Below are 6,379 nucleotides of genomic sequence, written 5' to 3'. Positions count from 1 at the left end.
ATCGAAAAAGTCTACACACCCCTGTTAAAATGGTGTAAAAAAAAAAAAAAAAGAAAGAAAAAAGAAAGAAACCAAGATAAATAATGTCAGAACCTTTTCTAGGTTTATTGTGATTTATTTAACCTGTTAATTAAAGTGAAAAACAATCAAATTCATTTTTAGGAGGAAAATATTTAAAAAAAAACAAAAGAACTTCCAGTCTCCAGTTTGCGTAAGTTTGCACACCCTTTTATATTTGGGAATGTGGCAGTGTTCAGAATCAACCAATCACATGCAAGCTCATTTAAATACTAATTAGTGTACACCTGCCATCAATTAAAGTGACTGATTAACCCCAAATAAAGTCCAGCTGTTCCTATAGGATTCTCCCGACATCTTCTTGATACGTAAAGATCTTACGGAGCAGGTCCGGGATCTCACTGTTGGAAAATATCACTCAGGAGAGGGATACAAGAATATTTCCGAGGCATCGGATATACCCTGGAACACTGTAAAGACGATCATCAACACGTGGAGAAAATATGACACGACGGTGACGTCCCTGTGAAACTGATGAGAAGATCAGGAGGAAGTGGTCAGGGAGGCTGCAGAGAGGCCTACAGAAACATGAAGAGATCTGCAGCGATTACTGGCCAGTACTGGTTGCTCCCGACATGTGAGAACAATCTCCTGAATTCTTCATATCTCTGGGTGATGGGGTAGGGGGGCAAGACGGAGGCCTTTTTAACCAAAAAAATAAACAAACAACACATCCGATCTCCCAAACCCATGTGGAATGACGTGTTCTGGTCTGAGGAGAGCAAAGTTGAACTTTTTGGCCAAAATACCAAAAGATGTGTTCGGCACAAACCCACAGCACATCACCAGAAGAACTCGGTCTCCACGGGGAAGCACGGTGGGGGCGGAGTCAGAGTTTGGGTCTGTTTTTCTTCAGCTGGAACTGGGGCTTTAATCAGAGCGGAGGGAAAAATGAATAACTCCAAATACCCGTCAATTCTGGTGCAAAACCTTCAACGCTTCAGATGAAGAGGAATTTCACCTTCAGCACGACAACGACCCGAAGCAAACCTCCAGATCAACAGAGGAACAGCTTCACCAAAACCTGCTCAAGCACGTGGAACGTCCCAGCCGGAGTCCAGACCTAAATCCAGTCAGAGATGTGTGATGACCTGAAGAGGGCAGTGTGCAGGAGACGCCCCGCCCATCTGACGGAGTTAGAACGCTTTTACCAGGAACAACGGCAAAATATCGCCAAGTCCAGACAAGACGCTCCACACTGACCCACTCTCATCCAAAAAGACTGAACGCTGCTTCAACTCGGAATTAGTTTAGGGGTGTGCAAACTTATACAACCAGGTTATTGTACTTTTTTTTATTTTGTCACCTAAAATGAATCTTACCACAAAAAGCTGCCATTTTAGCAGGGGTGTGTAGACATTTTACATCCACTGTAAACAAGTGAAAACATATTTTGTTCTTTAGATGCTTTTACACATTTCAGGCTTCATCTTTACGTCTCCTATTGACAGATAACTTTGCTTCAGTCTAGAAATAAATGCTTAAAATGAGAAAAAAAATGTCTTCCAACAAAACAAGGTTATTTCAATAATAATTCACTTTTTAGTTTAATAATAATTTTTTTAAAAACTGCAAAGAAGTGTAAACTTCTCACTACTTACGAAGCTCTGACACTGGAGACTCCTTCCATAAATGTTACATAAACACATTTCTCCTTACAGGAAACTTACGCGGCGCGGTCATCGGCCACGCCCCTGTGAACGAGCGGTTACTATAGAAACAATAACGTATCAGAACGAGCGCGTTAATATAAACCTGAGCTGCTGTTATAGAGGATGAATCAACGATTCTGACCAATCAGAGTGCAGTATTTAACAGCACTGTGTTAATAGGACATTTCTTTTGATTTTGTTGTTTTTACGAGGTTATTTACTCGTCAGTTTTCATCTGAATGTAAGCGAGTAAACTAATCTCACCAAACTGAGTTACCTTCACTGTGTTTTTAAAGTAAAAAGGAGATTACGCGCGGTCCTGAATGAGACACAGTAATGTGTCTCAGCTGTCTCTGATGGGGTTTTTTTTCCTCCTATTTTAAAAGTCTCTCGTGGAGCATGTGCTCGAAGTGCTGAAGACTAAACAACTAAATCATTTACGCTTCCTGTTCTGTTTATGTCTCTGCTTTCATTTCGTGCACATTTAAAGTGAAAAAAACCTCACCACGTGCTTTATTCTCTACACCTAATTTTGTTGATTTATTTGAGATATTTTTATTCAGTAGTATCATCAGATTAAAAGTTAACATTCTATAGATTATTACATCAATAATATCTGCTCTTAAAAGAGAAAGTATCGTCTGGATCTAATCTGGAATTAGAGATTATTCACCTGTTTGCACTGTTAGATGATAAATTCTCCAGATTTGACTTTCCGCTCTCTTTCTCTTGGCTTTCTAGAACGCTAGTTTGTAAGAATGTCCTTCATTTAACCTACAGATACAACATGATGTATGCTACTGTTGTTTATTTCTCACATTCAGTGCGTCAGTAAATTAGAAACCATTAAAAAGTTCTGGATTGTGATTGGTCAGAAGATTAATTGATTGTTAATGGATTTTCTGTAACAGCGGCTCTGAGAGTAGCGCAGGTTTGTATTAATGCGTTATGAACGCAACTATAAATGAATTAAAAAGTCATCAAGTCGTTCTGTAATTAATGAAATATTGTACTAGTTGGCAGGTCGCTGTGGTGTAGGAGGAATAAAACACTCAGGGACGTGCTGTTAGAGGAAAATAATCAACTTCAGGGTGGGAACTGGAAGTCCGCTTCATCACACCACACCATCTCTCAGTATTTTATTGTAACACACACACACACACACACACACGTTTGTAATGGTAGTTTAAAGGAATGTATGTTCTTAAAGGTTTTCGATAATTTATCTGAGTTTATTCTGATGGCTCGATTAGGTTCTGGTGGTATTTAATGGTGATCAGAAATTCTCTAATGGAAACCATTAGAGATTTTCCTCATTTTTCAACAGGGTTATGAGTGAAAATATTCAGATATTTTGAGCAGGTGTCATTTGGAGTTTTGTGTGAATATGATTAAAATATACAGTATTAATCATTAATAAAGTGAAATGAAGTATTTTACCACTTAATAAACAAAAAGTGTAAAAATATCCAACACCGTGATTGACACACGTCATAATGACACACAACCATGAAGTGGGCGGAGCTTATAGCTGAAAGTTTCAGATCATGTGTTGGTCATCCGTGTCCAAACACTGTGAAACGATCATTTTATTATTAGTGTAAAATAAAACACCATGTAGATGCAATTTATTCTGAAAATCTGAAACGTTTATAAACACTATAGAGATTCATGTCTGTGATCGTCACACTCTACGATCGAGCAAAACAATACGACTTAGATGTGTTATTTATCATGTAAATCATTCCTTAAGTCCATTTCAGGTGATTTAAACTGTCTAACACAACGCTGTAATAAAGAAGAGTTGATTATAAAATAGATTTAGAAATTATTTACAGGTTCAAATCTCTGGAATATTTCTGAAAAGTTGTGTGAGGTCCCTCGAACCTCCACCGAACACCAACTGCAGCTCTGAGCAGCGAGCACAGCAGGAGAGAAGTGTAAAACACACCGTCTACATCTGTCACGAGCCTGAAACTCAAAACACTCGTTTCTGTCACCTTCACTCAGAACGCAACCGGAGATGGAACCAGAAAATATCATTAGCCCTAAAACTCGAGATCAACGTCTCGACACGGCCGATTTCCTAAAGGTTTCAGAGTAAATACACACATTATATAACTACATGTTCATTTCTTTCTCTCTTTCTTTCTTTCTCACCACCCCACTCTATGGAACTACAAGAAATGGACTTTGTTAGCAATATATGAAGCTAATGGTTTATTTTAAAACTGACTTTTAAAGCCATTCCGAAGAGAGGGAGAGGACAAAGTGAAGGAAAGAAAAGAAATGGGAAAAAAAATTATATAAAAAAATCTAAATATTTTCAAAATCGAAATGAGAGAGAAATATTATGTGCATTTGCATGTGTCCTTTAATCAAAAAGAAACCACAATTTGTGCAAAAAAAAGGACAAAAAAAAATTCGAGTGGTACAAACTTTTAAAATACAATCAGTTTTCTTTTTTTTCCCATTAGAATTTTACACTTAAATTAAAATAATAATTATTAAAACAATATACTGTATTTAACAATGAATTGATGATATTGATACAGGAATTTCTGCAGTGGAACTTTTAAAAAAAAATGCACATTTATTTATGGAAACAAGGTTTCATCTACAGGTGTGTCTCAAAAAATTAGAATATCGAATATAATTTCATTTTCCTCGTAATGTAACACAAAAAGTGGAACATTCATATATTATAGATTACTTACACGTAAAGTGAAATACTTCGAGCCTTGTTTTATTTTAATCTTGATTACAGCTCATGGAAATCAAAAATCCAGTATCTCAAATTATTAGAATAAAGAATTTATAATACAGAAATGTGGACCTTCTGAACAGTATGTTAATTTATTAACTCGATACTCGGTCGGGGCTTTAACCCTTTTGCAGGAATTACTGCATCAGTGCGGCGTGGCATGGAGGCGATCAGCCTGTGGCACTGCTGAGGTGTTCTGGAAGTCCAGGTTGCTTTGATAGCGGTCTTCAGCTCGTCTGTATCGTCGGGTCTGGTGTCTCTCGTAGATTCTCTATGGGGTTCGGGTCAGGCGAGTCGGCTGGACAATCAAGCACAGTAATACCACGGTCAGTAAACCAGTTACTAGAAGTTTTGGCACTGTGGGCAGGTGCAGAGTCCTACTGGAAAAGGAAATCAGCGTGTCTATAAAGCTCGTCAGCAGATGGAAGCATGAAGTGATCTAAAATCTCCTGGGAGACGCTGCATCGACTCTCGACTCGAGAAAACACACTGGACCGACACCAGCAGATGACGTGGCAACCCAAATCATCACTGACTGTGGGAACTTCACACTGGACTTCAAGCAACTCGGATTCTGTTCCTCTCCACTCTTCCTCCAGACTCCGGAACCTTGATTTCCACATGAAATGCAACGTTAACTTTCATCTTCCCCGTGATTGTGTGTGTACTGAACCTGAATAAATCTTTCATTCTAATATTTTGAGATTCTGGATTTTTGATTTCCGTGGGCTGTAAGCCGTAATCATCCAGATTAATAAATGGTAAACAGCGCACTTATATAGCGCTTTTATCCAAAGTGCTTTACACTGTCTCTCATTCAACCATTCACACACACACACACACACCAATGGTAGCAGAGCTGCCATGCAAGGCGCTAACTTGCCATCGGGAGCAACTTGGGGTTCAGTGTCTTGCCCAAGGACTCTTCGGGATGTGGTCACGCAGGCCAGGAATCAAACCGCCAACCCTACGATTAGTGGACAACCCGCTCTACCAACTAAGTTACAGCCGCCCAGCTCGAAATATTTCACTTTATGTGTAATGATTCTAGAATATATGAAAGTTTCACTTTTTGAATAAAATTACAGAGAAAACCCCCAAAACTTTTCCACAATATTAAAATTTTTTGAGATGCACCTGTAATTAAATGTGTGTACACTTGAGATGCTCTCGCGTTTACACTGACTATTTTGAATGGTTTAGAATTAATATTTAACGTTCTGGGTACGTTTTTCAAAGCTTCAACAAAAATTCCTTTTACACACCTACTGCACAAATTAAAGAGAAAAAAACTTTTTTCCACCTCAGTAAAAAAATTTTTGCATCAGAAATAATCTCCATAAGCCACTGGGTTGGTCACATGACCTAGTTTGGATTAGACCGCGGGCTGTGTTTGTAAAAGCAGAAGCCGCTCTTATAAACACGAGGGTGGAACGTCTGAGAGAGCCGCCAGCGCAGGACCTAGTGAAGAACCGGCTCGAGGTGTTTGTTTAATTATTTTTAACCGAGGATCTCTTTATAGCCGGATTTACATTCCACCGTCGCTCCATCTAAACACACAGTGAGAAGAACACTGTCCAGGAGCTGCAGGAAGGCAGAAAGGGTTCTCTTCTGATCCATCAGAACACCAAAAACACTCAGAGGAACAACTACACCGGACTAGCACTCTGTCCATGCTACACTCTCTCTCGAGTGCTCTTCAGCTCTCTCTGAGCGAAACCTTCTTAGTAGTATGTAGAACACTGCTACGTGGAGACTGGAGGCTCAGTGGGTAGAGCTCTGGCCTGCGGATGGGAAGGATGATGGTTTGAATCACGATATAAGCAGGCTGCCACTGTTGAGTCTCTGAGCAAGCTGTTTACAGTTTTAAAACCCAGTGGGCGTG

The sequence above is a fragment of the Ictalurus punctatus genome, chromosome 11 (genome assembly GCF_001660625.3).
Source record: "Ictalurus punctatus breed USDA103 chromosome 11, Coco_2.0, whole genome shotgun sequence".
NCBI lineage: Eukaryota > Metazoa > Chordata > Actinopteri > Siluriformes > Ictaluridae > Ictalurus > Ictalurus punctatus.
Note: the sequence above shows the minus strand (reverse complement) of the source record.